The following is a 12,865-nucleotide window of genomic DNA, read 5'->3' as shown; positions in this document are numbered from 1 at the left end:
TTGGTACTCTTTATTTATCACTCAAGTTTTTTTTTTTTTTTTAATTATAGCTGTCTGACTTTATATTAATTTAAATACAGGTACTTACTAAGTACTAACATTATAGTCTAATTTGTTCTTATATAAAACACTACCCTGGGTGTAGTACCATTTAGTATACTACCTTAATATAAATATATCCCGATCCCCATGAAAATCTTAATATCATTAAAACGATCACTTATACTACTGAATACTGCTAATATTTCCTGAATCTAATAATACGAATAATCAGCTATAAATTAAAAAAATATTTAGAATAATTCAGCACCATTTTCATTCTCTATGTCATAGTTCTGGTATTTTACTTATAATATCGAATGTCCAAATTTAATTTGTTTGATATTCAAATATTTGTTATAAAGAAAATAAAAATAAAAAATATTAGCATTATATGAAAAGTAAATTTTGTTTGATTAATAAATAAATTAAATTTTAGAATTTATTGGTATAAAATACTTTTCATATACAATATAAAGCTATTTTTTTAAAATGCATTTCAGTTTGTGTTTTGTTTAATATATTATATAATACAATTTTAACCTGGGATAATTATGTTAGAAGTGTTTTTGGATTCTTCATCTTTCTGGCTTATATTCTATAAATATAATATTATCTACCTCAACATTTTCAATTCAACTAATTACATTACATTGTATTGTTTTTTTGTTTAATAGTAAAAACAAATTATAAAAAATTATTTGTTTCATTAAGATTAAATATCAGAACATAAAACAATCTAGTTTCTTTTTGTAAAGTATTGCATAAAGTTTCTTATATCATATTTTTGTAATATAGTTATTAATTATGCCATAATTTTCTATACATAAATTTATTTTTTTTCAGACTAAGTATTATATTTAATTTATTTAATTGGTGAATTAAAGTCTGTGTTGCTTATAAAAGTAAATATTTAAGGTTTAACAATATGCAAGTTATTTTAGTTAAAAGTTGTATTTATTATTAATTTATTTATTTTTGGTAATTTGAATTAACAGGTTTAATTTAAATGAACCACACAAACTATTTTTCTTGGTCAATTATATTCCATTTGTAATATGCTTAATTTATTTGTGGTATAAAAAAAAATTGCGTTGTATTTATATATTATATATTTTTTTTCAATATAAAATTTGTTACTAACCACTCCCTATTTTAGATTTTAGGACTCAACTACTAATGCAGTTTTCTATCAGATCTCAGCGTTATTATTATTAATTCTACGTATATAAAAAAAAGAAGATGAGCAATTTTGTAATAATTAATCTAGAACTTAAGACTGATAGATATTGACAATGAAAATAAAAATTAAATTTTTGCCTCCAATTCTTAACTAAAAACAATTAGACAAATATTTATTATTATAGATCAATTTGACCAAAGTTAAACTTTGGAAATAATTAAACATATTGTTCTCTGTATCCAGTAATAATATAAATATTATACTTATGTTATGTAAAACTACTATTAAGACCCAGTATAAATTTAATATATTTTTTATTAAACATTACATTTTTATTTTGGCCTCTTGACGTTCATCACAGTTATTTTGTATATTTTTGCAATGAAAGGGTACATCCTCTTTATACTTACAATATTCTAAATGTTATGATTAATTATAAATCTACAATTTTTGTTGATTAGACACCAATTAAAACATAATCAATTTGATAGTAATAAGAGAAGAACAGGTATTTTCTTATAACAATAAAATCCGACTTACTTAGTTAAAAACAGGTTAATAGGCAATGTACTATCAACACTTCTTATAATGACGTAATAGCATTGATTTAATCAATATTTATGTTGCATACAAATACATATATCTGTTATTTATAGTTACTATTACTATAGTTATTAATATGATTTATATCAGTATCTCAACAATTTTCAACAGAGACAAAATATATGCAAATACATTATTTGAGTCATTATCATTCTAATTTTTCAACTTAAAGTTAAGTTGTGATGTCAATGTGTAGGCTACAATTTTATTCAGATATTTATCAACTTAAAAATAAAAATTTACAGATATTACAATAATGATTGGTATCTAACTAAGTATGTAACTTTAGCATTGCTGAAATTAACCTTCATTGAAATTATATAAGATAAGTTAATTATGAACGTCTGACAGGTCTAGTATTTTGTCACATTATTTATTTTAATTAATTTAGGAAAGTAATAATGTAGCAAAAATATGTGTATAGATATTAACTACTTATGGTTTTATTAGTTAATTTATATTTTTATTAAACAGGACCATTTTATGTTTATTTTAATTTAATAATTTAAAAACATTTTTAACTTAAAGAGTTTTTTAAATTGTTTATAATAATTACTGTCTTAAGATATTTTTTTAAATACTAACCCATTTCTTATAATTTAATTAATTAAATTGAACTATTTTATTGTTAAAACTTAATTTTTGTTTATCTATCTATACACTATTTTTTATGCGCACAAGATCTGCTTGTTTCTTACGTAATTTGTGGACCATACAAATCCAAAGAGTAGTTCTATAAATAAATAATGTTCAAAGTTCTGAATTATAAATCATGTTCTGAATGATAATAATTATGTATACTTACCTAAGTTGTATGTATTAAATGTATTTTTCCTTTTGTACATTTCATTTATTATGTACTATAGGTGCATTAATTTATCAAACTTTTCCTATTGTACATATTTTTTTAATAATATAATGATTTAGACTGTTATTTATTTAACAATAATTTACAATTGTTGTTATTGGTATTTGTCAATTGTACAATTGAGAGTGAATGGTAGGGTTAATTTTGTGATACCAGTATACCAATTCTAAAATAAATTGCTTATATAACATTATGAATTAAATATCATCACTCAACTCATTTAAATTAAACCGTTATACTTTACATTTCTTTAATCATAATACAATATTATGTTGAGCCTTATACCTATTTCACTTATAAAACATTGATATAAAATGGTTTGTAAATGTGGGTTATAATATTTAAGGTACTATTACAATCAATATATTCTGTTGCCCTTACCATAATACACTAAGTAGTTTGAAAACATAGTCTATTACTTTATCGTATGGTTATAAGTAACTAGAGAACATTTTGTTTGTTATTTAATTTGGTGAATAACAAGACAATTCTGAACACAGACCATATGGTCAACCCCCGGTGATAGTGTAGTAGTACCTTACTGTGTGTGTGTCACTTTTTATTATTCAATTAAGAACTATTTCTTAGAATAACTTAACGCAACTAATATATAACTTATAAAAACTAATATAACTATATAAAAATGTTAAGTGTTTGTAAGGTCATATTTACAGAGAGGTTAACCAAGCCTGCTCATCTCCCTTTTTAATCTTAAATAATGCAGTTATTTAACATTTGATTTATTTGTAAATTCTTAAGATTTTTTCGTACTACTTAATGAGTCTCATGTGGAGATAAAAACTTCAGTTTTTTTTTTTTATGACAATCCTCTTCTGTAACTATTTAGTGGATGGCATGTTACGGTACATATCAAAATCAAAATTTGAACAACTAGTTTTTGGGTGATCTTACTTATATGCACTTATACTAAAAATAATGGGTTTTGAAGATATGGCGGCCATTGTAATTTGAAAATTTTAGTAATTTATATTAATCTATAAATATTTATAATTTATAAAAATGGTCCTAGTACTTAATCGTATAATAAATATTAATTCCAATATTACATCTGTTTTATATTTTTATAAATCCATTTATGAGAACATATTTCTTTATATAAACATTTTAATGACTGAAAAACTACTTGTTCAAATTTTAAATGTAGTTGCTACATCAAACTTTCAAAAAAAAATCATCCAATTATCTAATTATTTAATTCATTTACAGTTAAGAATTAAAGTGGGTTCTCGAGGAACTATAAAAAGAATCGCCAACAGTATTTGTTGTCTAAAATATTAGCGGCTAAAATATGGTTCTTCAAAAATACACGTACAATAAAAAAATGTTGGTTCGGACACAATATTTTTGGATTTTTTATGCGCTCCCAGGTTCTCATTTGAAAATAGAAATTTGTATCGCCACTGGACAAAATTGTAGTACAAAATTATATAGTTAAAAGAATAATGGAGTGAGTATGTTTTATGAACCTATCTGTAATCTGTATATGTATACCTTCTAAATTAAATTCGAAAATAAAGTATCTAATGTCATTCTGTATTTAAGAAATTTAAGTATTCATAAACAAAATCCTAATAAAAATGAATCCTATAAAAATAAATATTTATTATGCCTAATAAAAAATAGTAAGCGTGTTATGTAAGATTTAATTTTTGTACATTTACTTATATAAAACAAATATTTTATGTGGATCTATCAAAAGATAGTCTTTACAGAAATGTAGTATGTATTTTTTATAATTATACTTCTTTATCAGTGATAAAACTCGTGCACCTAGTTAGTTGCATAGCGCAGAAACCAGTGCTAGACACATTCTCTGGTACTAGTAGATTAGATAGCTGAAAACAAATTAATACAAGAGCTTATGTAAAAGTTGTATATACAATTAATAATCCAGGATAGAAGTGTCAGTGGGTTTTATATTTTTTCAAACTGTTTTCATAATTTATAAATATTAGGGAAATTGGCATTAACATTTATGAATTTAAAAAACATGGCATGAATCAATTGTTATTTACAGATTTATACTTAACTTGGCAATAAAATGGACTGACAGAAAAAAATATGGAACTGCAATCATTTCAAAACCCAAATAAGAATCACGGAAAAAAACCCACAAACTAAACAAAAACTTCTACTAGGATAAAAATAATAAGTAAAAATGTCTATATATTAATACAGAAATACTTTTTTCGTTCATCGTTGTACCTATCTACTTGTTTCATAAGGGAAAAATAGACATATTTCATTGGAAAGGTATTGTCAAATAGATTTGCGCAAACAAATTGTTAACACATGTTGCTATTAAGGCAACAAATATAGTAAACTATAAATATAGGAAGAAATACAGGAATGGCGCCATCGGTTCAGTAATAAAAATTTGCAGTTGAAGTTCTGTAATATAAAATATAAAGAGGAATGTGGCGAATGTCCGTATATTTGTATTTTATCATAGGCTCAAAAACTAAAATACAAAATACCTATTTTCTACTCTACAATTATAAAGCAGAGACCCGTGTGGACTTTTCGCACTGCTGTAGTGGAGAATGGAGGGCAAATAGTGAAGGGATCTCACGATTTTTGTACTAGCGTAAGAGACGGCCAATGAAAAAATTCGATGGGCGGTCTCCCGGGTCTCTGCTTTTTGAGTTTGAAGAATACAGAAAATATTATCAGAAAAAAAATGTATACTTACGAAGAACTTTGTATTTATATTTATAAACATAAACGAGTCATAGATTTGAATCCAATTCCCAACTCGGTAGGTAGGTAGGCAGGGGCGTCATTTTGGGGGGGTGGCAGGGTGTGCAATGGCACCACTAACTTAAAAAATGTTAACAATTGGCCTGCCATTAATACTCCAATGCGCCGTCATAATTAACTTATACATGTTTTCATATATAGGTAATATTATAAAATATATTATATATTTTAAGTTTTTATATATGAACAGTAATGACATTTGCTGGTTGCTTTAACTGCTTATAAGCTTTTAATTCTTTGAATTGCTAGCTATTTAAAAGTTGCATTAGTCGTTATGAGTTTCAATTAGAATTATAAAAGGGAAGGAAAGAATATTTACATAGGTTTGCATAGGTTTCCTACATTTATATATATATATAAATATATATATTTTTTAATGGCCTGGTGAAATGTCAAAATTGGCCTGCCTAAAAGTTTGCACACCCAGAAAAAAAACTGAAATGACGCCCCTGTAGGTAGGTAGGTAAGGTCATAGTTTCGACACCGGCCGCCGGGATGGGCCAGACACTTTTCGACCAAAAACGTACCCTTCCCTTTTCGGCCGATTCACTTTTCGACCAAATTTTGAAAAAGGTCGATTCCCTTTTCGGCCGATTCACTTTTTGACCAAAAAATTATTATTAAATAATAATTATAAGCCTTTATGTAGAAAAAATTATTTTTGTTAGTTAGTTATTTTTAAATATAGTAGTAGGCTACAAATAAATAATGATAATAATTACATATAAGTCTTTATGTTATACATATAAAAAAATATTTAAAAATATATAAGTTGTATAAAATACGAAAATGTATAAATGAATACGTAATAATATTTATAAAAATATTTTTTGTTGTCAATAAAATATAGAAAACTATGATAATAATTACAATTCCTGTCATAATTCATTTTTTTTTTTACTCACTTTTGTTAGCACTGTTTAGGTTAGGTCGCTGGTTCACTACTTTTTAAAGTAGTTATTTGAAACCAACTTAACAAAATCATTGTGTAGTATATTAAACTTTTTTTGGTCTAAAAGGAAATCAACCTTTTTCAAAATTTGGTAGAACAGTGAATCGGCCGAAAAGGGAAGGGTACGTTTTTGGTCGAAAACGGCCATGCCCGCCGGGATTATTGTTAATTGTTAATTATTATGTGTAACCGAATTATTTTTTCGTTATTTACCTTTCGCTATCACTTCCGTCTTATCATATTTAACGAACATTTTCCGATTTTTTCAAAATTCGAGTTTTACCGCCTTTACGGACTTTGTACGACCCCGCTCGGATTTTATTCGCGTTCCCCGCTAAATTTATAGGCCGCCCGCTGCCGTTCTTCGTTCACACTTCACGAGGAGTCCCGGGGCGGATTGACATCGCGGAGAGTGTAGAGCGAAATGTTTTGAATTTTTTTCACGTAATTTCTTACTAAATTTTGCGTTTTCGGTGACAGTTATGATTAATGAAGTTGTTCACTATCCGACGAAGTTATATTGCAATATTGCATACCCGGATAACTGAGGTGACTGTCCTGCTAGACACCCAAAAAAACACGGTGGTTATATGATTTGCATGGACGCCCGAAATGTTTTGAATTTTTTTTCACTTACCTAATTTACTACATTTTACGTTTTTGGTGACAGTAATGATTAATGAACGTTGTCCCCGATCCAACGCAGTCGGATTGCATACCTGTTGACGTGACCCCGGATAGCCCACCCTTATTACTACGGCGAACGTCATTCGAGGTGACTGACCTGCTATAGACACCCAAAAAAATACATTAGCTATAAGATTTAAATGGATGCCCGAAATTTTTTAATTTTTTTTCACCTAATGTTGCGTTTTCGGCGGCAATAGAGAACGTTATCGGCGAACGTTGTTGCTTACCCGGTTACCACGTCCTTACCTTATCACACACCAACCGGCTCGAGACCGACGACCACTGCAGCTTCCGACATTTGTTAACACTCCTCGCCTACTCGGGGGGTTTGGGGGGTCTGCCCAGCGACTCTCGGAGAGCTAGTACTCTTATAAAATGCTTATACGAATAACAAGAAAAGCACAAACGCCGTACCGATCAGAAATACTTATACTTTATAGCGTTTTCTTTTTAAAATTAAAACACTATCAAATTTCAACCGATGGACGATACTACTAAATATAATTATTTTGAATAACATTGTGCTAAATGTGCCCTTCGAACGAGCATCTTTTCAAATGGATGCTTATAGGGTGTTTGGCACTTGAATCTTATGTTCAATTATTAAATTATAGTATAATTTTCTCCAAAATATCTCGTCCAACAGTTGAAGTTTTGGATGGTTTTGTTTGCTAGCCAAGAAACCTAAGAGATATTTTGTAATGCCCCTCGGGCAAAAGCCCGGATTAAGGGGGGGGGATGGCCCACGGGCCTTGATAATTATAATTTATTTAGGGGCCTCTGATTTGTCCATTAGTTTTTTCTTTTTAGGGTATATAATACTACATAAATCATCTAAAAAAAATAGATTATAAATATATTTAGCTAGGAAAAAAAGCTTGTAAATTATAATTTATAAATAAAGTAATACATTATTCATTGTTTAATGCTATATACCTAATATCTATCTATCGTGAAGTGGCCGGCCAACGTCATATGAAAGTATATACCAAAAATGATGAAGAAATACCCTTTAAAGATTGAATCATAGTGGCGCAACCAGGATTTATTCAAGGGGGGGGGGGGGGGTCCAAAAAAATGTCCAAATATTTTGACTTATTTTGAGATTATTTTTATTAGTTTTTTTTCTATAAATATCAATAAAATTTTATTTGTTGGTTAAAAAAGCTTGAAAATTTAATAGAAGGCTCCTAGTATATTGTTTCAATGGCAGATGAAAAAAATTAAAAGTCTATAGTCATAATCAGGGCTCGTTACTTCATGCACTAAAAAATGCATAAATAAGCATGCACTAAAAATTGTCAAAATATGCACTAAAAAGTTCGAAAATATGCATTTATATGCCCTAACATTTTTTAATCATTCATTCAAAATATGCATTCTGTAAAAAAATCATGAGAAAATCTTAAAATAATAAGAATTATCCATAAATTTAAAAAAATTCAAATTCCTCCACAAAATTTTGCAAACAGCCCGCAACTATTTGTTTTTCTTTCGGAATTGTTTAAATAAAATATGAATAATGTGTACAGTATCAATACCTCACATGAAAACACTAAAACAGGAAATTGAATGGACAAACGCATACGACTCATACGAGTAAACTCATCGGCGAGTGTAATAGTGCATTATAAGAAAACTATGCTGTAGAATGTACAAAATTATAAATGCTGGTTGGTGAGAAGCTGCCACTTTATACGGTTAGGACTTAGGATGGTAGTGGTAGCGATTACATTGTTTCCGCGATATAATTTCGTAAGACACGTAAAGTCTAAATAAGTATTAATAGTATGTAGTATGTACTAGGACACTAGGAAGTCACACACTCACTGAATAAAAATAAATCAAAACACTATCATTTTGTAAACGGGAAAGTAAATAAGAAACAAGTAACTTTTCAAATATTTGTCTAAAATATATTTTTATGAGCATCTAAAGTTCAAATATTGACAAAATACGTAAAAATGACGAAAATTTGCAAATTATTTTGAGTTGGAAATTCATGAAAAATTTTCTTTTTAAATCTAAGATTTTAAAATGTAATACAAGATTCCTCATAAGTTTATCTATCTTTTTCAAAAAAAAAAAAATGTCTACAAGCAAGTCAAATTAAATTTTTATAAGCGTTTGAAATTCATAACATGTTTATAACATTTGATATTCACTCGATTTCTCATGTAACGATTTTCTTATTTTGTTGTATTTAAAAAACGAATGACAGTAGATATTTTAAAATTTCTCTGAATTTTCATTTTCTATACACCATTCAATTTTAAATCTTTTTGAGCTGTTTACGGACATTGTCAGTTTTTAATTTTTTTAGTTTTTTTTTCTATAAATTTCAATAAAATTTTATTTGATGGGTAAAAAAGTGTGAAAATTTAATACAAAGTACCTTATATGTTGTTGTTAGTGGAAATTAAAAAAAAACTTGTGCTTAGATCCACAATAATTTTTTATAAGCGTTTGTATACAGACATAGTTAGAACTTAATTCGTAAAATAAAAATCATAAACCAGAGCCTGCTCAAACAAAAATAGTGCACTAGACGAAATTAAATTTTGTAGACCCTAAAATAATAATATTATCATTGTTTTGAAAATGTCATCCCCTCACTAAAGTTCCCCCCAATAAGTGGGCCTATGTCACTCACCCCTTGAGCTGGGTCTGATAATGAAAAATTATAAATTATTTTGACTTATAAATTCAAAAATATTTCCTTGGGCGGTAGCCATGGCCCGTGGACCCCGGTTAACCTAACCTATATATATATATATAACCTATTTATGTTGAACCTTGTTTTAAATTGTCAATCCTTAGCTATAAAAGTTGAATATTTTATAAATTTTTAACTACGAAATAATTTTAATTATGACATATTTTGTCCACATTTAAGCTTTAAATTGTCCTTATGTATTTTTAATATATTTCAAATATCATTGTAACAATATATTAGGAGTCTTGAAGTAAATTTTCAAGCATTTTTACCCAACAAATAAAATTTTATTGACATTCATTGAAATAAAAACTATAAAAATGTAAAATTGATAATTTCCCTAAACAGCTCAAAATATTTTGAATATTTTATCGTCGATTAACAAACTAACAAACTACGCATACTATTATAATTATAATTTGTAAATTATTATTGTCATTATTATTTAAATAAATAACTAAGGGTAGTGGGGTACCTATCTATTTTTGAATATATTTGTTTTATTGTTTCTATACCTTAGATAGATACTTAGATGATACACTCCAGTGCCATGTGTTAGTATATAAGTATATTTAAGTGTAATGTATTATAAAGTATTCTATTATTAGACTCCAACTTTAATATTATTATAAAATATATTGTTCTGAAAAGAATACAATTATTATTATATTATTAAAATTTGCTACACTGATGGGAGGCATCTTCCGGTCACGGTTATATATTAGTCCGTGGTTGCAGATATACAACCGTGCTACCGGTTTCAATTTTGAAACCTAATCCCGCCTTTATCTTACTCTATGATGCAGGCGCGGATCCAGAAAATTTTAACAGGGGTGCTCAAAAAAAGGTAGGCAAGTGGGTGTCGCTCTGCTTTACAGTAGGTTACAATTGGATCACTGTATAGTCTGTAATGGATGATGTTAAATTTGGATTCAATGATACAATATCATTGTATAAGAAAAACGGTTCTGAGCGTTTAAAATTTAAAATGTCCGTAAACAGCTCAATACGGCTCAAAATATTTTGTACATTTTATCAAGTATGGGAATTGATAAGATGTTATATATGATGTAAATGTTAAGTATATGTATATCTACAAGTATTCGTGTTTGAATTACAAGATAATAAGAAAATCGCTACATGTCTACTCATGCCTACACGAGAAATCGAGGGAATACACATAACGGTGCAAAAAATTTAATTTAACTTTCCGGTAGATATTTTTTTTTGATAAAGGTAGACATAGGTACTAATGAGGAATCTTGTATTACATTTTCTAATTTTAGATTCAAAAATAAAAATTTTTATGAATTTCTAACTCAAAATAATTTGCACATTTTCATGATTTTTATGTAATTTGTCAACATTTAAACTTTAAATGCTTATAGGAAAAAATTGTGACTGCATTTTTAATATTTTTCAACTGTAACAAAATATAATACATTTTCAAGCTTTAAAATATTATTGATATTCATAGAAAAAAATAGTTATAAAATTGGAAACTAAAAATGTTCAAAACAAATCAAAATATTTTGAAAATTTTATCGTGTATAGAAAATGCTAATATAAACATTCATAGTGAACATTTCATGTATCCAGGGACGGATTTAACCATAGGTCACCAAGGCACTGGCCTAGGGCGCAATATTTTTGGGGGCGCAATTTTTACTTACGTTAATTTTTACTTTTTAGTTTTTCATAATTTCATAATTCTATTTACCTAAATTTATATTTTATATTAATTTTTTTTCGTTTACAATTTGCATGAAACTGGAGAATGGCTCACGTAGTCACGTCGCAGTAACGTTTTAATTAATAAGCTATAATAACCTTGCCGTTTGAGTTTAATCCTGCGACCAGCGCGCGCCGCCACCGATAGAGGTTCGACATCGACACTCGACGAGGCAGTTGCCGGCGTTGCCTATGTTAATGCATGGGAGATGGTATACGGGTGTGCGGCGTAAACACGTACAATATTGTGAATGGCGCATGCGCAAAACGCCAGCCAAGGCGGTCAAATATACTGCCTCGGGCCGCCGAGTACATTACTATATTGTATATAGCCCCTCTACTAGCTAGGTGGGGGACAGTTCGCACAGTGCTTAGTGGAATGACCCGCCTCACCCCGCACCCGGCAACACAATTATACCGTTTTCGATTTGACGCACTTTTTGCACTCGGTGCGCACTGAGTGCAAAAACGTATTCGATTTGACCAATATTCAGTGAACTGGGGGTCTATTTTGTACGCCATACGAATATTGTTCGTACATACGATTGTTCGTACACGTTTTATTCCGTATGTATAAATATAAAAATACCTAAATACAATTTTTATAGTTTTGTTTTATTTCATGGATCATTACTCCCCCCCCCCTCAGTGGGAGCACGCCAATGTACGGATGGCTAGTGTTGTAATGCCTAGGGGCGGAAAAACGGTAAGTTCGCCCCTGCATGTATATCCTGTTTATTTGTTTTAGAGTTACACCAAAAACCAGAATTGATTTCGTCGAAAACCGATTTTTCTTAAAAATTCCCATTTTCCTTAATTTTTATTTTATTTTTCCCAGCGCTTTTAAAACTATTGCAATTTTAAATTTTGAACTTCTGAATTAACCAACTAGATTCACTTTCCCATCGATTGAGATACTGTTGAAGAAAATCGAAGCAGTTATACTGCCCCAAATACGGTGTGACAGAAACAAAAAAAAAAATTTTTTAAAAAAACATCATCTACACATCGCTCCGATCAGCATTTGAAAAAAAATTCGTTTCGCCTTTATATTTTAGATTATTATACAAATTTATTTTATTAGTGGCTTAGACGACAGTGGGTGCCCGCGCACCCATAGCCCCCCTGAATCCTCGCCTGTGGCAACCCCAGTTTTTTTCTGTAGATTCGGGTAGAGTATTTTTTTTTAAACATTTATTGTACAAAAAGTTTTTTTTTTATTTTCAAAACTGACCAAGTTAGAGTAAGTCAAAAATTTTATTTATGCATAATTTGTGTTTAATGATATTTTTCATTTTCTAA

The 12,865-nt window shown here is 28.6% G+C and overlaps 1 protein-coding gene across 2 annotated transcripts in view; it reads left to right on the top strand.

Annotated features, from left to right (window-relative positions):
- Window positions 1–4,910, top strand: part of LOC100165794 (WW domain-containing adapter protein with coiled-coil) — a 16,390-nt gene extending 11,480 nt beyond the window's left edge. The window contains exons 13-14 of one of the 2 annotated variants that reach the window (XR_003839080.1): window positions 3,921–4,161; window positions 4,732–4,910. The gene's annotated coding sequence lies outside the window, so the exon portion shown is untranslated. The remainder of the gene's footprint in view (window positions 1–3,920; window positions 4,162–4,731) is intronic. The other variant, XM_008189016.3, reaches the window with a different exon arrangement.
- The last annotated feature ends 7,955 nt before the right edge of the window (window positions 4,911–12,865 follow it).

The sequence above is a fragment of the Acyrthosiphon pisum genome, chromosome A1 (genome assembly GCF_005508785.2).
Source record: "Acyrthosiphon pisum isolate AL4f chromosome A1, pea_aphid_22Mar2018_4r6ur, whole genome shotgun sequence".
NCBI classification, from domain to species: domain Eukaryota; kingdom Metazoa; phylum Arthropoda; class Insecta; order Hemiptera; family Aphididae; genus Acyrthosiphon; species Acyrthosiphon pisum.
This window is presented reverse-complemented; position numbering and strand designations above follow the sequence as displayed.